Source organism: Falco biarmicus, chromosome 2 (assembly GCF_023638135.1).
Source record: "Falco biarmicus isolate bFalBia1 chromosome 2, bFalBia1.pri, whole genome shotgun sequence".
NCBI classification, from domain to species: Eukaryota; Metazoa; Chordata; class Aves; order Falconiformes; family Falconidae; genus Falco; species Falco biarmicus.
Window position 1 is genome coordinate 23,042,960 of NC_079289.1, and position 22,057 is coordinate 23,065,016.

General features: G+C 41.1%; 1 protein-coding gene across 5 annotated transcripts in view; it reads right to left on the reverse strand.

The window, feature by feature from the left end:
• Positions 1-22,057, reverse strand: part of LNX2 (ligand of numb-protein X 2) — a 65,230-nt gene that overhangs the window by 33,908 nt on the left and 9,265 nt on the right. The window contains exon 1 of one of the 5 annotated variants that reach the window (XM_056327425.1): positions 8,255-8,344. The exons of 2 other annotated variants lie outside the window; for them this stretch is intronic. The gene's annotated coding sequence lies outside the window, so the exon portion shown is untranslated. Of the gene's footprint in view, positions 1-2,440; positions 2,720-5,835; positions 6,001-8,254; positions 8,345-22,057 lie in introns of those variants that run through there. 2 more of the 5 variants (XM_056327422.1, XM_056327424.1) reach the window with 2 other exon arrangements.

The window sequence follows — 22,057 nt, forward strand, 5'->3', positions numbered from 1 at the left end:
CAAATTCCGCTTCAAACATCAGGGCTATGAACAGGATCTCTTGGCAGCCAGGGGTGGATCAACACAAGCCCCAGGAGAGGGAAATGAGAGTGTTACATCCGTTGCTTAAAACCACATCATAACTGATCAAACATTAGTTCTTAGTTCCCAGTCCAGTATCCTTCACAGGAATTAGAGCATCAGGCTGATGATTCACAACTGTTTTCAAAGCAGACTTTAGCTCGAGTGGAAGAATAAAAGATAGCAAAAACTGTAATAAAAAACATTTTGAGAATAAATAGCTGGCGCACAGCACAAGAAGGGAAAAGTTATTCCACATCTTCCAGTAAGAGTGACCTAGCTCATTAGATACTATCTCTGTTTTAATATTAAAGCCATACAGCAAACAAGTGAAGCAGAACTAGAAACTTCTATTGACCATACAACATCCATATTAATTATACCGGTATCTGAGGGCTGCACTGTCTTCAAACACAAACCCCAATTCGACTCTAGTTCAAGTTTATGAGACAGTAATCTTGATAGACTCTTCCTCTTTTGAAAGCACAAACAACTGAAAGTGTTGTCAAAAAATGGAATCTGACAGCTCAAAGTCAGGAAAAAAAACCTATGAGAAATGGGCAGAGCACAGCAATTAGACTGGGACAGATTTCTGCTAATGCTGCAGCCACACTGTCACCGGATGCCAATTATCCAGTACACCTATTTTTGTGCCAAGGAACAACATTTTTTTCCATGTTTTTTTAAGTTGTTGAGCAGAATGATTGGAATTTTTACGTTCAAACAAAATAATACCGTGCCTGAACAGTGACTTTGTTCTGCTGAAACACAACCAGGCAACGCTGGGCTTGCAGTAACACCATCTCTCTGCAGATTAATTTTTTTGCCTCTGTGCTTGCCTTTTTGCTCCATCAAAGCAATGCCCGCAGAGCGAAGGTGGCAGCCCTACACCAGGTGCTGATGTGGCATCATTGCTGCAAATGCAATGGGGTTGCAGGTGATGGTTTTCCCCACCTCAGGAGTGTGGGTTTTTACATGCAGTATCGTAAAAAAGATATGCACACGTGCTTCCCTTGCTGGGTAGTTCTGGAGTATGGCATTTTTCCAGGCTGAAAAATCCCTCCCTAAATCTGGCGAACAAGGAGTGTTTGGGAAAATGAACAGGACCCTAAGCTGCGTTCGATATTTGTGGAGTGTCGTGTTTCCATGGCAACGGGGGGCTACAGGCTTTAATTACTGACATGACATTAAGGGCCCCCGCTGCACGGCATGTGCGAGACACGCTGCCAGGCGGGGGGAGCCGGCAGGAGCAATGCCTGCGCTGCCCCCTGCTCCGTGGCTGCCTGCAGAGGTCTGGGGGGTCTGAGCAACCATTGCACAAGGGAACAAAGAGATTTAAAGAAAGGGGAAACCAAGGAAGCAGAAGACCAACCAACCTTAGGAGTGGTGATGGATGGTGCCCGCCTCCCAAAACCAGTGCCTCAAACTTGGGATGCTCAACATCATAGGATGACAGAAGAAAAAATAAGGACACAGTGCCCAGAGATAAGTGGCCAGAAGGTTTTGCTGAAACATGCAAAGATCATCCTGCAGCCATTTTCTACGACACAAATGGAATGACTTCTATTTTGGGACCAGGAGATTAAAATAGCTTTATACTTTAGTCAAATCAGTCTTGAATGAGACAGGGAAGATGAGGATTGCGACCCTACCGAGGTCTCTGCAACAAAATACCCATTCTTTATAGAAAATACAGAGCTACATCTGAAAGACCATCCCAGAATAAAAGAAAAGGAGACAAGAGTATGAATCCTTACTGAAGGTACATCTACACATCTACAGATTAAACTTGGCATATTCACACTGAACGAGGGGCACTGAGAAAGAAGGCAGCAAGACACACAAGCCAAGCTAGATGTGAGCCACCCAGGTTCAGATGTGGCCTGCACAAAGCCTGAACCCTACTGGAGGAGAAAGAACTTGAACTTGCACCCCCTCCGCTGCACGCACAGCAGCCACTGCTGCCCACCCTACCTGAAGCCTCGTTCACAGTTATTTGCCCTTCTCTGCCATCCTGTTTCACAAGAGAGGCAGGGGCCACCTTTCCAGTTTTCAATAAGATCCATTTTCTGTGGGTACATTCGATTTTCTGCTAAGTGGAAAGAGAAGGGCCTGTTTCTGTGGGCTAACCTTGCTTGGTGTCAAGAGGCCACCCCACCACAGGAACCGCAAACACAGGATGAGTGCCTGGGGGATCAACATGCTCACAAGTCTTTCAATAACCTAGCATGTTTGCAACTTTTAGTCTTAAGCATGCAAAAAAAACCTGCACAAAACCTCCATCAAGCTCCCAAATCCCTTCTGGGATTTCTGTAGCAGTAAAAAAAATAAATTATAAAAGCAGCAAAATGGAATGAAAGTGAAAATAACCCACACTCACCTGCCAGTAGACCCGAAGACAAACTTCCTTCTTAGTGCAGAGAATAATGAAAGCAGTATGTCATTAATGCTGTTGTAACAGGTAGAGTTTTATATCCAGTGGGAACAAACAAAAAAAAAGTACCCCAACAGTCAAAAACCCACGACAAAGAGACAATTAGCAAGGCTTTCTTATTACTGACGGAGCAGAGGAGAAAGGCAAGAAAGAGTAAAACATTTGTTTATCCACCATGGTTATTTTCTGCAGTGCAATCTGTCCACCAGCCCTTGCCATATGTGCCACCCTTTCCTGTTTGAAGAGATGAAGGCAGCAGAAAGCTGTCCATCAAGATGCTAAACCTTCTGGAAAGCCCTCCCCTGCGCACTTTGCCCTGAAACGTGTCTTTCATGGATGAACAGAAAACACTTAACTAGATTAAACGTAGCTCGTTCCTGGATATGCACAGAGAGAATTTGACTTGATTAATTCAAATTTTAAGGAGTTGAAGCGATTCAAAGAAATTAAAAGAAGGAAGTGGTGAGCTGTGTTCCCTTTTTCTGCTCTTCTGTATAACCAGCCCCCATCCCTACGGGTGTGCATGGAGAAAATTCAGGGAGACAACACTTGGATTAATCACAAAATGGCTTTGATGACAGACAGAAGCTGGGGGTGGAGGGGTAGAAAGAAGGATAAAAGAACTTTCTGGGTAGTCAAACTGCAGGACTAACTATTTTCAGGGAGAAACACCAGCCCCGTCTCTTCCTTCAGGCATGTGCCACCTTTCTTAACATGTTACAGCTGGTTTCATCCATCAACCACAAACCAAGTGATGGCGGAAAGCTATTTTGAAAGGTAAACTATGCTGTTACTAAGCAGTACTTTAGCTCAGCCACATCATGAAAAAAAACAAAGCTACCCCCTACCAAGCTAACAAAAAAGAACAATCTCTCTCTAAACAAGCATTTCTAAGATCTGTGTAAAATGGAGCCAAAAGGACACACTTCAGAGATGGCTCAGATAATCGATAAGCCACACACTGTCTGTGCTCTGCAGGAAAGCAGGCAGAGCCCTCTGTGGGAGCAAGTGCCCATCAGCTGTGAGGAACCCATGACAACCCATGGCCGGAGGAAGAAACCTGAAAGTATGGGAGAAAAGAGTGCAGAGGATGGTCTAGACAGAAGGTCTGTGGCGGCTTCAGCCTCCAGCCTCAGCCTGCCAAACAGCACCCTGGCAGCTCAGGTGCATCACTTGAAGAGCTAAGGCAATCCCCTAAACTGCCTTAGCTCTTCAAGCTGCTCGTTTTCTCCTTAATGAAAGAAAACAAATATCACCACATCAGGACTCTCAAAAAAAAGAAGAAACTAAAAGTCTTCTTAATGCCACAGTCAAAAGAGTGTTTAACTTGGGCTACCTACACGCAGGCCAAACCAGCCAGGAGACCTGACGTGGCCATGAGCAGGGATACTGCTCACAGAGGGACTGGTTCACCTGCAGAACTACCCCACTCGGCCTGCAGCCCAGTATGACCAGGCAGCAGGGAAAGCTGTGCTGGCTCCGGCCACCCCTTGGCAAACAGGTGACTCGTCCTGAATGCACTGCCATGCCTGAGCAGTCCCTACCTGTGCTAGGAATGATGTTAGGATGCAGTCCACGAGCTGTCACTTGAATTAACTCCACGACAGAAGCAAGTTCTTTGATTCTTAATGCTTCAGATTGATGCTTGTGCCTCTCCCTATTAACTCTGCTGAAGATATTTCACTTTGCTGCTGTACGTAACTTAGTTTCCACCTATTTTCTAGGGAGAGCTTTCCTTCTGATATGTGTAAAAAGGCTATTTTCAGAGCCAGCTGCCTGATCCAGCTTTGAGCACACAGGAATGCTAGAGCATGACCTGTCCTCATGCTCTTTTATATTTATTACCTTCATATTATTTTGTAGGACGCTTGTCAGAAAATAAGAATATTACGTTGAGATCTTCTGCTTATGCTCTCTATATGTACATATACCACACCTCAGACAGACATACCCTGCATACTACACAGATACTGAAAATAAATGGTTCCATGCATCATCAGAATTTACATAACAAGAACATGTTAGATCTAGAAGCTGTAGTCTTAAACATACAAATATCTTAAATAAAACCATTTGAATATTTTGTATGTAAACAGGTCTTTACATACACAGTAGACTAAGTACTTGATCTGGGGCCTTCCAGACAGGAATCAGAGAGGGAAGTGGACGTTGAGTTGACTATGTAAAGTCAAGTCTGGTTATACAAATTTGACAGAGAGAAAAAAATACAAAGAGAGCACTGCATTTGTTTTTAGTCCAACTATAGGAACCATATATTTTCCACTTCAGCCCTTGTAATTCTACAGCCATCAAGAAAGAGTGGAGAGAACATTTTTTGAATAAAAATAAACAATTAAAAAACCCAAACATTTTTCCTAAAACATTTATCTATCCCCTAACCATGTTTGCCAGCTGTTTATTTTAATTACCTTTCCTATTAGCCTGGCTGACTGCATGTTAAATATATATGCAAATACATACACACACACACACACATATATATATATTAAAAAAATAGAATATGAGCACCTATTGGATAGGGAGGCTTTTACAGTGCAGTTATCTATCTGCCTGAGGTGCAAAATTTGGCTGCTACAGTAGTGTCCCCTGAACCCTGTTAGAGCTCTCAGAAACTCCTTCAGTAGGAGCACTGTTCAAAAACAGTCCTTTAAGATTCAAGTGAAAATGTTAGCAAAGACACATAGTAACACACGGTAAGCCAACAGGTCCTGGTATGTAATCTTAAATGAGCGACAGGAGCTAAATATTAAGCAGCAATCTTCTGCCTCCCCCTTGCAGAATGAATAATGTGGAGGAGTGAGCGCCAAACTGCTGTTACAGCACTTCTGGCCACTTTCCTCGGTAGTCTCATTCTCTTTGTTTAAAAAAATAGAGTTGTAAACAACAGCACACAAATGAAAATCATCACCTTTAAGTGAGCAGTACAAATTAAAATAAAATCAAAGAATAAAAAAAAAGACACTAAAGACACGTAAGTGGTAGCACCTATGTAAAACACCAAACTGGTAGCCATATGCAGAAATCATACGTAACAGATATATTAACTATAAAGAAATAAACTAGAATAAAATTATCCCATAAAAGTACAAGAGGGTTAAGTGCTCAGAGAAGGCTACTAGTCCTACAAGCAAACAGGAGGAAGGGTCAGGAGACGTTTGCTGCAGTGGGGAGGCATCAGGGCTCCAACTGCTACACTCGTCTAGTGAACAAAAGCTGAGTCGTTAAAAAACCAAAGGCCTAGAATTATGAAAGAAAAATGCAGTTCAGTTCTCAGATACTTAATAATGAATTTGCAAAACATATAGAAGACATTTACTCACATCAGTAGGGAATTCTGGTTCACCACATTTTGGGAAGAGAGTGGGAAAGGAGCGATGCGCTGAAGAGCCCCGCCAGGTAGGACATCCAGATTCCTAACTTCAGGCACCACTTTTCTGTATCCGTGGTCAAAATGGTTCCAGCAGTAGAGGCTGACAGAAGCATGCTACATTGGGAAGGAGCCAAACTTCTCCTCCTCCTCCTCCTCCTCCCCCTCCCTGTCCAATCTCTTCTCAGCATGCTGAAATTTTGCATTTGAGATTCTGTGGGGGATGATACAATTTTCATTTCCTCATTTATTCTATGTATTCAACCCTTAAGAGCTACCTCTTAAAATATCAGTCTTGCTTTGAAGGCTACTACTTCATTTAGCAGTGCTTTTGGAAAAAGGTCTTTAAGAGGCAGACGATTCAGCCTCCAGAGTATCCGTCTTCTTTGCACTCCCTAACCACAATGCTCATTTTCCCAAACCAAGCACTTCTCAACAAGTTAGGTTAGGTTCACAGAGATAAAAAATTGAAACTCTCATTTATTTCCATACCTGTTTTTTTTTACTCCCAACCCATGCTAAATGCTTTCACATGTTTTATGCCAGATACTTATTTTTAAAGTTTATAAACTTTTTTATTATTGCTATATTGTCCAAGAGCCAGAAACCATCACAGACAATGCTCCTACTGCACTGGGAGCTGTGCAAATGAGCCCAAAAGATTATGCTGTCTCTGAGATAAAGACTCACATTCCTATGAGATAGGCCTCTTTTTCATAAATAGGGAGCAGTGCTGCACACCAAGACGATGAGACCCCAGAAGTGCTACGCAAGGTCCAGTGCTGCTGTAGACACCTGCCTACCTCTCGTACAGAATAACAGCAGCAGCAGCTGTGTTGTTAAGGCCAGGTGAGCTAAATGCAATGCACTAGCATGCAATGGATTATTTGGAAATAACGTACTTCCAAGTTTCTCTGCCCCTATCAGCAACAACTGGGATTCAAGGAATTAAGTCAGAAATTCACTTACAAACTGCCAGTTCATAAAAACCAGATCTTGTAAGAAATTACTCAAACTTACTATCACGTTCAGAGCAGCCCAGCAGCTGACAGGAACAGGGTCTAATGGGTCAAAGAAACTATGCAACAAGTCATCTTCACCTGGCAGCATCACTAAAAAGCTAAGGAATACCCAGAAAACGAATGCACAGTTTATCCTGAAAAGGGTCTCTTCTGCATCAAGCTTGTAATACAGAGAAGTCAGACGGAACAGCCCACCCCCTCCCCACCCCCATCCCCCCAAAAAAAAGTCAGCTCTACAGCTGTCAGCTTCTAGCTAGACACAGACATTTGAGTCAGAAAATCAATGTTTCAAAATTCTGTAAGGACCTGTTCAATATTGCAATAAAAAACAATCTTGATTTTCACTGGTTTTGAGAGTTAAAAAGCTAGTAATTCCAATTTAATGAACCAAGAGGTGGGCAAACAGGGTAATTAAAAGCCTTCATCCTGTCCTTTCTGTGTGCAATCTGAAAACCAGAGGTGCAGTCAAGAACATGATGAGATTTTCAAAGGAGACATCTTACTTTAACAGCAGCAGACTCAACTACAAGCAACACTGTCTCTTACTATCAGTCATATGGGATGAGAACACAGAAACAACAAATAAAATCTCAGGCAACTAGTCTGCCTCCATGGATTGAGTGAACGTAAACAAAACATACAGGGGAAAGGAAAGAGTCCTGAAAAGGCCATCCTAGCTGGACAATTTTAAGATGTAAAAGGTAAAATCTTTCACAGAGCCAAGAAGTTACACTAGAAAGCTGCTGCAGTATTATAGCATACTTTGGCTAAAAGGAGTAATTTGCATACATTTCCCTTTATAAACTTCAGAACTGGAAATATATGAACTCGAATTTACTGTTTGTCTATACAGACCAGTTTAACTGAACATGAAGTTTCAATAAGGTTAAATTCTGAACTGATACTTACTTTGTTAAAGCATGCTGTGTTGCTTTAGCTTCAGCCAATCCCTACTTCTAAGTGGAAATAAATATAAAGCCAGAGGAGTTTACAAAGTGTCTTGAGTTTTTTTCACTAACTAAATGAAAATAAATCACTGGACTTTTCCCATATGCCATAAAAGATGGATTTTTTTTTTTTTCTTTGTATGCTGGATTTGGAGAACACCACATCTGTGGGACTCCAGCTTGCTGGAGACCCATGTTCTCCACTGCCCTCCTGGCTCCCTTCAAACTCATCAATGTAACCAAGCGGATGCTTTGGCTCAGAGATTCCTATTTAGCTGCCAACTGGAGGTCAAAGCATGCAATGAACTATCCATAAAACCTTGTCCCAAATATTACACAGTAAACACTGATACACAGCATGCTTAGAATAAGAAAATACACAAATAAAACCACTGAACCTCACCAGCCATTTCAAATCTTCAAAGATCTTCCAACAGCCAGACCCGACATCTCACTTGCTCTCCTGTTTTTCTCTCTCCCTCCTTCCCCTCCCCAAATCCTGGAAAAACAGTGGAACAAATTATTCTTCTGGGACAAAAAATTCTACCTGAAAACCTTACATACAGTTATTTCAAAATACCTACACACTAGAGCTCTTAATTTTTATTTTTCTAACAAGAAGTCCTGAAAGCAAATAGATTTAGTAAAAAGAAGGAACAAACACATGAATGACCTGTTTCACGTTCTGCTTTTCAGAAGTCTATCATCCCTTTTTGGTTTTAAAAAAGTCTTAACCAGAGGACTTGTGTTACTTAAAGTCTGCATGCACGGCACAATGCCCAATGAAATGAGACACCTTTTTTGCAAGGTAGTTATAACGTCTACCTGGAAGTTTACCAGGGTTTCTAGGATGCCTGTTGGAAAACCTTATGCATAACTGTACAACTATTACTACATACGTATCCTAGGAGACCAAAGAGCTTTCACATTTAAGAGCTTATTTCCCAGCCACACTCTCGATACACATCTCATGCATTTATAAATAATACAAATAGCCAGGAGAAAGGAGGACATTGGTTTAACTTCAGCCAGAACGTACACTGACCTCTGCTTACATCAGCATAAATGTTTCATTTTATTTCACTTCTCCTTCTTTCTCACCTTCAGACTATAAAGATGTCAGAAATCTCACATGATTCATTAAATGTGTTTTTAAACTTGAATTTTACAATGGAGCAAAGCTAAAGTTTTTTAATCTTTAAAAATTCATATACATACATGCATGCATATCACCAGAAAGAGCCTTTGTATTCATGCAGGTGAAAATTTAGATTCCTGACCACATTTTGCAAAGCATCAACCTGTTAAATACAACGTATCAGAGAACAATATAATTTAGGAAGAAGCCTCAGAAAGAGAAATGCAAAAAACCAAATTAAACAAAAATCACAAACCAGCTAATTCAAGAGAGACTCACTTTATACTTCAGGTTAGAATAGCCTATACATTTGGAACAAGCCAAATCAAAAGCATTCCCCTCATTTCTTGTTTGTAATTCTTGTCACAGGGTCTAACCTGCAATTAAGCGCTCGGCACCCAGCTTCTGAAAAAGAGCATCTTTAAAATGCCGAGTGGAGCCCCAGAAACACCCAGGTACGATTCCTCAGCAGCTGGCACTGAGAATCTGTTACAAAACCTCCAACACAGAGCATGACAGTGCCTTCCCTTCATCACCTTTTTAGTCTACATTTCTTACCCTTCCATCCCAGTGGAGGCGAGGAGGGAGCACAGCATACCTGCCCAACATAAAGGAAAAGAAGAATATACTGTTGTTCTCCTGGAGGAGGGGGTATCACATGACAAGAGGGAACTTCAAGGGAAAAGGTTGTCGGCATGCTGGTAAACACAAATTAATTCACCGGTGGGTAATTAAAACAGGACCAGCCCCTCCTATAACCACTAAGCAGCTCTCGGGGTTTGATTTACTTAAAGCAGTAAATTCATCTAATCACCTAATCTCACACGAATACGAGTGAAGCCCTGATAGCTGTGACTCAGTAAATACTAACCAGAGCAGAAGCCAGCGTAAAAGATCTGCAGGCGCTCTCTTACACTGTGTCCTTTTCACATCCTAAACCTAACATTAAAATTAACCACAGGCTAAAATGTCGCCAGCTATTTCTCATGTATGCATAATGAAACGGTGCTACTACATCTAGTGAATCACAGTTTTGTAAGCACACCCGGCGAGCATGTGCAGGTATCACACGCACAGGAAAACTTAAAATAGCTCCATGTATACAGTGGCTTTACAACACATACAGGACATTTCAAGTCTCCGTCATGCTCTACACGTGCTATAAGTATTATGTAAAGCAACACCATGTTTGCAAGAAAAGCAACAAACTTGATTATACAACATTATTTTTCTTTCCTCCTCTCCTCTATTTAAGAAAATTCTGCTTTAAAAAAAAATTAAAATGAAATGTTGAAACTGTTCTCAAAACTGTACATACTTTCTAAGAGTCTCAATTTCTGTATAGTTTTATAATTCAGTACCTCACTACTAGAGGTATTCAGCGCAGAAAGTCAGTTTTACATCCTGAAATTACTCTGCTTTTGTAAACATAAAAAAAGAAGAAAAAAAAATATTCTGTTTTTCTTTCAAATTAATTGACTTCCTGGTTTTTTGAATACTAGATACAGACTGGACTTCAATAACTCCACTTTCATGTGGAATATTTAAGTATTACTTTTCCATTATACTGGACATAATACAAATGACACGCTGGAGAGTCTACAGCCAGCTAAATGTGACAGCCATCGTATCCCTCAAGCCACCATCCTCTCCCTTCACATCCATGAAGTGGATGAAAGGCTGGCCAGGCTGGATGGGGCTTTAAGCAACCTGGCCTAGTGGCAAATGTACCTGCCCATGGCAGGGGGGTTAGGACTAGATGATCTTTAAGGTCCCTTCCAACCCAAACCATTCTATAAAAAAACCCTAAACCTACAACCATCACCACAAATCAGCACTGACAAGTATTCTCCAGCATCGAAGGGCTCAGCTTGAAGTCCCAGGGAAAGCTTCAGAAGACTTCAGGGTGGTCTTTATACCACCCTCCACTTGCGAAAACACGACTGCAAAGTAAATTACCCATCTGAAAAAGTACCAAACCTGGTAGGTTTTTTTCACTCCTCTTGGCTTGCCATGGTCTTAAACAAATAGGCTTGGATAAACAGCGCAATGAAGAGGACTGATACCCTTCTGGTTCACAGGAGAGCTGCATGGCCTAGAGGAGACATCACCCCTGGTGGGGCCACCAGAGCAGTTAAATAAATTCTCTGATCAGGAGCAAGGCCTGTGCTGTTCCTTCCTGTGAGGAAAAAGCTGCAATGCTATTTCAAAGACCTAGATTGCGCTATGGATACTTTTGACGTCTGCTGTAGACATTTCCAATGGCACTACAATGCCAATGCCAATTACATTTATGCTAGGTGAGAGCCATTTTCTTTGGGTTTGAGCATTTGCCTGTAATACACCATTTCATCAGGAGAATCAATATAAACCAATCCTGGCTACAGTGTTAACACACCAGTACAACACCTACACGGGCTTCCTTTAGCACCCAAGTGTCATTAATTAAAATAAAGTCATGGCTGGAAATGGCACTTGCTAAGGTAACAAGATTTTTAACATGGGGATCTTAGCTGTACTGTGAAACAGCATGGTGAAACACCACAGAGCAAAGGAAGGGGGAAAGGCTGAGCGAGCTGGGCAGCCTGTGTAGCCTGGAGAAGAGAAGACTGAGAGAGGACCTTATCAGTATTTACCAATATCTTGAAGGTGAGTGTCAGGAGGATGGGGCCAGGCTCTTTTCGGTAGTGCCCAGTGACAAGACAAGGGGCAACGGGCACAAACTGCAAAACGGAAAGTTCCATGTGAATACGAGGAAGAATTCTTTACTTTGAGGGTGACAGAGCACTGGAACAGGCTGTGGAGTCTCCTTCTCTGGAGACATTAAAACTCACCTAGATGTGACTCTGTGCAAACTGCTCTAGGAGAACCTGCTTTAGTAGGTGGTTGGACTGCATGATCTCCAGAGGTCCCTTCCAACCCTGACCATTCTGTAATTCTGTGAAAAACAGAGCCCCTCACCTTGCCCCACAAAAGCAGCCCCGCAGCCCACCCCTGCTGCTGCAAGGTTCCCTCTGAATTTGAATCCCAAAACACTAGCACTGCTGTCACTACCGATGAAGGCAGAGGACAGCCAGGAGCTGCCAACAACAGGCTGAACCAAAATTCTGAGTCTGAGCCCCAAAACTGTCTTCAGGAAGCATGTTCTCCTCCTGAGTGATGAACCTATTCCCTCCATGGAACTGAAGTTTAATGCACAGACTCCGCACTTTTAGCTGTACTTTGCAGCAGGAAAATCAAGATTTTAAGACGATTTCAACTAAGTGTGCCACAGAACTGCAATGAGCAGCTGAATAATAACATTTTATTGGAAAGAAAGAAAAACCCACCACAAAACCCCATAATATACTAACCTCAAGAAAAAAACCACACATATTTCTGAAGAAAGTGGTAAACAACTTTTACCCTCATTAAGAAGTTGAGAAATATGCACACCACCACTAAAATATAATTAATACAGAGTCTTCAGAAGAGTCCAAAGGAGCAATTTAATTAACCACCTGCTGATTTCATAAATGACAAGAACACACAAAGGTAATGGCACCTTATAATTGAAAATGTCCTGTTTATTTAGCTGAGCAATTGTACTGTTCTATGTCATGCATTAATATGAGGAAATGCATTTTGAACTCATGACATTTTTAACTTTGTAAGGTCTGACAGAACAACATACTGCCCGTGATACAGTCACCGTATACTCCATTAATTCAGTGCTTTTACCTAAGAACCTGAAAGTCACTGACAACCATAAAGGTCTTAACCTTTATGAACTCTTGATGGGCTTTTTCCATGCCCTTTTCAAAAATGCAGATGAGCTGGGAGGAAAGAACCCGATTTTATTGGTATCCCACTTCAAACTAACTACCACCTCATGTAGGGCCTTAGTTTATATCTGTGGTTTTCCCACTTTTCATACAAAGGGATCCTCTGTAAGCTCCATGAAATATATCTGTTGACAACTTTGTAAACTCATTTTGCAATTTCTCACACTTTTCCTTCAGCTGGGAAAAAGCTTCCTTTCAGCTACTACATCCTTTATTAAAACTGAAGAGAAGCAGCTTTTACTAAGGTAGGAAAACAAGGTAACAAAATATGTGAAAGGCTCTTCCTCATCATTTCCATTGGACTTTTCAGAGATAAAGCTCAACTGAATTAATATTCCTTCTTGCTTTCACAAAACTGAAAATGCCTTTGTGCTGCCACATTACAACCATCAAAGTCTATTTGACTGAACACGAAACAGAGCAACATCTGAATTTATGAGCTGTCCATCTCCTTATCCAATGGACACACGAGGAACATTCACTTATACCTGCTTTGGGACATACATAATTTAAAGTAACAGACTGAGGAGATTCTTCAGGCATAGCAGTCTCCACCGGAAACTTGATCGCCAGACTCCAAGACTTTCCCTACAGCATTCAACAACATATCGTAAAATCAGTAGTTCGACACTGCAGCAGCAGCAGCATGCAAGCATAGATGCAGCTGCCTCATACATCGGTCTCAGTATCTCTAGTCCCACTTGTCCCCCCTATCAGCAGCCCTGGGATGACATCCATGACTTTACGTAGCATTGCCTTCCCCCTACCTGCTACAAGAAAAACATTCAATAGAAATGGTGCCATTAAATGCTGATCCCAACAGCATCACTGTGTAATGTTATCTAGTTAAAGCAATTAGCTTGCGTGTACACATTAGATACACATTCCTGCAATTTTGCATCCAACAGTGAAATCTTTATTTATTGGTATTAGCTAGTCATGTTTACTGTTCCTGAGGGTTTCCCATCCATAAATGTTTATGATATTTACTCAGTCTGTAGCAAACCATTACTAGGCCTACCTAGCTGTATTAGCCGCCTGTCAGTGATGCCACCAGATATGTAAACATCTCTCTAAACTGATGAAAACTCCAATTATTTTATGCACCATGGTTTATTTACCAACTAGATGAGGAAAGAAGGGTTCTTGAATAAATACCATAAAGCACCCTCTAATAATTTTTGTAACTTTTGTTTTAAATCTTTCCCCGTATCATGTGTTAACTCTTTAAGAGCACTCACATTGGACATCGGCAGGTCCCAGGTACCACCTGTGAACACCGCCTCCGGGCTCCTTGTTAGCACGCCCTCAGGTATCCTTCCTCAGAGGACTCTTATGCAGGCGACTCTCACTGCAGGACCGAACACTGAGCTGTTTTCCAATGGTTAATCATGATGACTGCCGCATGTTTCCGGGATCCACTCAGCTGTGAAAATGGTTTAGATTTTCTGCTTCTAAATGTTATAGAAAATATATTGCTTAAATTGTAATGTATCAGTCAACTGCCCGAAGCTTCCAAAACAATCTGGACTGCTCAATATTGCTGATTTGTTTCTAACAGTTACTATTGCAATAAACTATCAGAAACACTCCCAGAATCACAGAACCATCAGGGTTGGAAGGGACCTCTGGAGATCATCTAGTCCAACCCCCCTGCTAAAGCAGGTTCTCCTAAAGTAGGTTGCACGGAGTCACATCTAGGTGAGTTTTCAATGTCTCCAGAGAAGGAGAGTCCACAGCCTCTCTGGGCAGCCTCTTCCAGTGCTCTGTCACCCTTAAAGTAAAGAAGTTCTTCCTCGTATTCAAATGGAACCTCCTGCGTTGCAGTTTGTGCCCGTTGCTCCTTGTCCTGTCACTGGGCACCACTGAAAAGAGCCTGGCCCCATCCTCCTGACACTTGCACCCTCAAGATATTGGTAAATACTGATAAGGTCCCCTCTCAGTCTTCTCTTCTCCAGGCTACACAGACCCAGCTTTCCCAGTCTTTCCCCATCAGGCAGATGCTCCAGTCCCTTCATCATCTCTGTAGCCCTCCAATGGGCCCTCTCCAGGAGTTCCCTGTCTCTCTTGAATTAGGGGACCCAGAAATGGACACAGCATTCCAGATGCTCGCCCTCTTCCATGCCACTAAGGTATTTTGAAAGTAAATGATACTGCCTTTTTGAAAGAGCTCCGTTTACCCACCATACTCCTCCCTAACAACTGCACTCAAGGTTTCTCATGTGTTCTTACCTGCAGTAAGAGCACACCCATAGAACACAGATTTCATGTGCTAGGTTAACTAGGTACAAGGATTAGAAAAGAGGCTGACCACTGCTAGAGAAAGGCTTAATCATACAAATTATTTGTCACAAGTTTCACATCCCGCTGCTGAAAGCTCTCAAAGATAAACGGTGTTTGTGTAACCCACCAGAAATCATCTGGGATGCGGAACAGGGGAAAGGAACAGAGAGTCCTCAGCAGTGCAGGAGAGCTCTGATTTTTTCACAAAATATCAGACCTTGCCATTGAAGAGAGTGGAAATACCAATCTTGAAGGTGCCTTCCTCAAAACCTGCCTGTAGGAACTCCTGTGCTCCTCAAGTTTGTTTCTTTTCGAGTGAGTTAAATGCTGCCTATTTTCCCCTACTGCTAGCCCGGTTATTTTTTTCCTTTATAACACCATTCTCCCAAGTTTTCTGCTACACAAGTCTGAAGAGCCAGAGATGTGGTGGTCTGCAGCTTGTTTATGAAACCGGCCCTTACTGTCCCCCCGTGCATCCTGGAGGGGCAGGCAGCAGCTGGACACCCTCCCTCCTTCTTCTACGGAGATGCAAGATGGATGCAAGCAGATAGGTTATTAAGTGATCAAAATACATACAGAGAAGTAATTCACTTTAAATATTTCACAGGGATGTAATTAGTTTATTAATTGCATCTTCTAGATTAATTTCTGCTTCCATTAGGTCGTGGCACAGTGAAGTGATTTAAATCAAAGGATTTAATAGCACTTTGAATTAGTTTAATAATGCTAAAGCTTACTGGATATATTCAAGTATTTACCTCACAAGAGCTACCTTTTTCACTGTTTTATAAAATTAGTTTAAAATCAGATGTATTTTGTTACCATTCCTGGTAGAGAACTGTATTTAAATTTTATGAGAATAATGGAAATAACTAATACCATTTCATGTTTAAATACAACTTAAAACTTTAAACTTAGAAGTATTTATTTAAGCAAATTATACTGCTTATCACTAGGAAAATTAGATTCTTTCAGTGCAGTAATACTGCTTTTTTGCCTTCCTGCCCTCACTGCCACCAAAGAAGGCTTATGTTTGATTTCCTTTCCATTCACTGGTATTTCACCGCAGAACATAATTTTGGAAGTGGCAGAGCCTTGCCTGGAGCTGGAGTTACTGCCACCAAAAATCTCCTCCTTACAAAATTTCCTTTGCATTCTAAAAATTAGGATCAATAGAAAATAAAGTACAGTCAAAAGTGATTTTCAGGTTTCTCTGCACATTAGCAGCTAACTACCTCAACACTGATGATGTTTCTGCACAGGACTTGCTTTCATACAGCCCACTCAGACTCTTAACTTAGCAGCTCAAAGGACATTTGTTATCTTTTAGCAAATACCTACTGCTATTTGCATTTCACAGGCTTTCCCATAGCTTCTGGTTGTAAGAGCAACCTTCAGGGTGGCTTCCACTAGCACTATCTCATTTCACATTTCAACAGACCAGGAGAAGACAGATGCTCAGTTTTCCAGGCTCAGCTGAGGTAACTTCTAGCTCACAAAACCAGAACTTCTTATGCCATCTCCCTATATGTCTACGAGCATCGCAGCTAGAGGGTTATTTTTAAATTGTCCTATGTATGTGTGTTACCTGTTTTAATGAAATAAAAAATATGAGAAAAGTATTCAAACAAAATATGCAGATTACCTGCTGTAAAACTAACCTGGCAAACAACCTTAGAATTCCCTAAGGGCACCAAATGTCCTTAAGCTAAATTCTCTGAATTGAGAGGAATCCACTCTACTGCTACATAATTTCTTGTAGAAGAATTACATATTAGGAGTTGAGAATAAATTTAGTTCTTTCCACGCCAGGGCCCACATTCGCTTTGTGGCTTTATAAACTCCAGAATTGCTAAATACACGCAAGCCTCATATAAATAAATAATAAAGCACCGAGAAAATTTTTCTTCCAGAATTGCTTTGCAGTCTAACTAGAATGATACTTCTCCTTCACTGCAATATTATGTTGTGGTACTAACTCAAAAGTTCAAACCATTTTCATTTCTTTATTACCAGTAGCAATCTAGGAAATCCTGCCATCAATAGTAAATCTACATGAAGTCGTACTCCTCTGGTACATTTTGTGCATAGCAATCAGTTCGTAACACGATCTTGTGTTGTTTAAAATTCAGTTTATTCTTCAATTACTCTGCTAGCCGGCTCTAATTTATTATATTTTCTGGTACATTTGATTTTGGATATTATGACATCCTGGCTCATGCCATTAGAGAGGAAACATAAAATGGTGAGGATGTCTAGGGACAGCTGAAAGTAAGATAGCAACAGCCTGGAAAATTAACAATATCACTGTCTCTGTGCTCAGCTAGACCTCTCCTGCATTAGTGCTAAAAAAATTTGGCAGTATTTCTCCAATGTAGAGCTGACATCCAGGAATAGCATCAGAAGCACCATAAAACCTCAGCTAGTGCAGCGGGCAGCTCAGGTGGTTGGGAGGGGGACGGCAGCCTCCGAGCCCACCGGGGAAGCTGAGCTGCAGAAGAAAAACACTGGCCCTGCTGCTGCTTGGAGCCCACCAAAGAAACCAACACAGTGCTAAATGCCACCGATACTATATACATTGTTTCTTACTTTTTAGCCTTGCAGTGTCTCAGTCCTAGCTACAATTTCTTTCTCCCAGCACCCAAGGTGACATGAGAGGCAGCAGCCAGAAGCCTTCTCAAAGCATCTTTCTTGAGAACCCCAGCAGAAGGGAGGGCTTCACACCCCCCCTCCAGCTTGGCAACCCGACTGCATTAACCTTCAGGGCACACTGCCAGCCCCACCTGCTTACTCAGGCTTTTGCCAGCAAGGGAAGCTCTCACCGCACTGATTTGTCCTTTGAAGACACATCCTCTATTACTTCTTACTTCCCGCTCTTACATTTGGTGTCCGAGCTCCTGCATCCAGAGGATGGATGGGCAGTCCTGATGGGGGAACATCAGGCTCCTGTATTCACATCTGACTTTTTTCCCTACAACTGATTCTGACAACTTCCAACATGAAACATCCTCATGTGCCTGCACAGCTTGCCCTGTCCCAAGAAATTCCACGTTGGGTTTTGAAAAAAAATTGTATTTCACTACTTTTGTCTGTTCTTCAGAAAGCTTGAAGACAGCTTGCCCAAACAACACCCAGGAGCGAACACTCTGCAAGGAAATCCAGGCAGCTGGACCCACGAGAGGCTGCCAGCATTGGAAAGAACTTGCGGTGGGGGAAACCTGGCTGGACCCAAATCCTCACTGATCATTTTTGACTCCAGAAAAAAAAAAAAAACCAAGCCACTACCTTTCCCCTATAAAGTCTTATCCTGTCTCTAAGCAGTCTTGCAGCTCAGGCAGTACTGCCAGCTCCTTCTAAACCTCATAAGCAGTAAGCATTTTACTAATGATGCAGTTGCTGCAACTGTTGCAGTCATTTAAAAAGACAATGTCAAAAATTACATGTAGCAACATTAAAACACCATGATTCAGGTTGCAAGATAATTTACAAAATTAAGAAATGCCACTTCTTAGCTTACCCACTACCTTTCAGGTTTCCCCACTCCTCCTGAACCTGTGCTGTAGCCCAGTTTGTTTCTCTGTTCAGAACTTTTTTCCCTAGCAGCCCAATCCCAAGCAAAGGATGGACACAAAGGGGAGTACAACATAAGGGATGCGTAAGTATTTCCAACATTAGGTTGCTTGATTTTACACTTTACAAACCCCACTGAAATAAAGTTATTGGTGCATGAGAAATACAGAGTACAATTTTAGCTTGTGAAGTCTGACAGAGTCAGAACAAATCAGATCAGACCACACTTAGATGGGATGGAGAATTGGGATGGAGGGGCTCTTTCGTCCTGTTAAGTGCTATCCCATACCCCAGTGTAATGAAACGTCAACACGGTGATGAGACAAAATTGCTCCTCTCATTTTGGCGTATGGGTACCAAGAAAACATATTGACCAAGTTCTTTAAAAGCACACGACAACTTCAGCTCCAACCATTTTCTCTTTCCAGTCCCATATACTCTTAAGTAACTTTTCCATGCTTATGCTGCAAATCAATGCCCGCGCTCCAGTGTCTCCCTGCACCTGCTCCCATTACCCTATGTTTGAAACAGCCAAGAATCGAGACCAGAGACTCGATTTCACTTCGCAGCATGCAGAGAATAATTATCAATAATTGATTTCGGTCAACTTCACCTGGGGCACTGCCTCAGGCATGCAATGGAGACTTACAGTACGTACCAAGAAAAGGAGGATTTGTAAATAAAATGATTTGATAATCTGAAAAAAACCCTCAGTAAACAAAGGAATTTTACAGATAATTGTATTAAAGATTAGAGCTGTTTTAAAACAATGCAGAATGTATTCAAGAATATCTGGGAAGAAAGGTGGTAGTTTTAAAAGCAAAACCTTGGGGGAAAATATTTTCCCCCCTCAAACAGAGAACAGTAATTCACTTTATTAAATCCTAATCCTCTTCAATTCATGTTAAAGCAGAGCATTTTTTCCAATAAAGAGTTTTATCAATCTATTTAAATGCAATTTTATACACAATTAAATATGTCAATAGATTTTAAACCAGTTTTAATATCTGATTAATGATTGGTTATTCCATCTTTTTTATTGCTTCCATTTTATTTCATATTTGAGAAGCAGGCTAATTTTACGTCAGAAAACTGAGTAAGTTTATTATTAAACAAGGTTAGAACTTACCCTCTGGATCACTCTGGATTGCAAAAGCAATCTCATGTCTGTCTTTTTGTATGTACCTACTCATCAGCTGGAAAATTAAGAATAACAACTCCTTCTATCTTAGTAAATGAGTGATGGAAAAATAATAACATGTTTTCCAAATTTTAGTTGTGACAATTTACATGAAAATCCTCCCAATACAACTCAAATTGTTCATGACATTTTCTATAATCAATAATATTTAGACAGATCTTGTATTTAAAAAATGCACTGTTGAAGCTCCTCACTGCTCTAACTGCTGACTGTACCAGAAAAATAAAGTTACTCCACAATTAAGAAGTAAAAGCAAAAACTACAGAACTGAACAATAATTAAGTTGGTAAAAACATACTGGGTCTGGTTTCTATAATGTCTTTACCTACTGTATTTCAGCTTTGTTCTTCCATAAAATATGCTTAACGTTAGAATTAAATCTAGAAGGAATTATAAGTTAAGATCTGGAAAGAAAGAAAGAAAAGAGAAAAAAAAATGTGTTGAGAGAAAAGAATAAGTACAGGGTTTGGTTTTTTCCTTTTTATACCACTTTATTTATATATAGAAATTAATTTTATATATATATACACATATATGTAAAATAAGTTCAACGACAAGTAGAATGCTAACCAGATTTGTATCAGCAGGAACTGAGCCCTTGCAAAGCAATCCCATAAGGGATGCCTTGCTGTAACCACATCATCATAGCTGTGGTGAATTCAGCAATTTCCTCAGGAGCAGAAGCAGGCAGGTCTCTCATGCCCACAAAGGACCCTGTGGGGTCACCATTGCAGACTCAATTGAACAGTCAAGCTGTAGGGATGGCTAAGTAGGCCTCAGCATGTGATACATCATCTGAAAAATAGTATATACAGGGTAGCAACTGCTCCTAATGCATACGGTATATTGCAGCGAAGCCCCTTCTCTCCTGCCTTTCAACTGAAAACCTGCTTAACAGGCTTTCAGGTATACATGGCTTCACCTACATCAACACTTTAGAACAAACCATCTTTATCCTCCAAGCCTGAAAAAAATTGCAGCAAATGCTGACATTACTATATGAAGTAAGTTGCCTTCACTAAACTTGAGACTTTAACTTAAAGACAAACGATACCTGTTCTGAAACCCGTATGGTTCTGATTATTTGTAGGAGGTAACACATCAAGCTGTACCCAAAAGTTCTTCATCAAATATCTTCTGCTTCATAATAGCATTACAACTTCCCAGCTCCACAGCTTTTCAAACTTTTCAAAGTATTTCTTAGGAAAGCATTACACTTCCACAGCATTTCTCAAGTCAATGGCACACATCCCTTACTGCAGAAGAAAGAACTGTAACAGTTTCATTTCACACTCCAGTAACCCAAAATTCTGCATTACCGCTCACTTTAGTGTTAATTTTCCCATAGATTCTCTTTTTCTGCTTACATGGCAAGACAGCTCAGGTCAAGTGCACAGACAAGCTGTGCTGCTGATTCTCCTTTTTACCACCACAAAATCACCTTCACTTTTGCTTCACCAGAAAGTTATTTTCCCTGCAGAAAGCAGGAGAACCACAGTCAATAGATAAGTCAGCAGCTATCAGTCAAAATGGATTTCCAAGCGGGAAAAAAACCTTCCAAAAACTAAAACTACAAGTATTATTTATGCAAGATCATGCCCACACTGTATAAATACACCACGACAGGTATATTTGCTGCTGTACATGCAGTGAAGCCTAATTCAGCTTGTGTCACTTCCAGCTATAGACACACACGTATCAGCAGCTATAGAGTATAAAACTATCAGCGCTGAACAGACATGCTGAGCTATCCCCCAGGTAACAGGAATGAAGAGCGGTTATTTCACTAGACAGGGTAGGCAGATACCCTTTTTTTACTGATGATTCAAAAAAGAAACACATTTGGTGGTTGTCGCTGAATTCTTACGAAGCTTTGCAATGTGTATGTCAAGATCTAACTTACATACCTTTTTAAGACATTTGGATGAAATGCATGACAGACCCACAAGTATACAAACTTACCTGTATTTTTAGCCTATTATAACCTGGATGAGATTAGCTTTACCATTTAAAAGGAATTAAAATAGTTAAGAAGCGAACCTAAATTCTGAAGGCATTCAATACTGAATGAATAGCATTTTATACTGGTTTAGTATAAGGCAGGAAACCCTGTGATTTTTAAAGCTTCAGTCTTCATTAAAGCAGCAACGACAGCTTAGTAACGGACTATTTGTAAAAACAGCCCAGGAA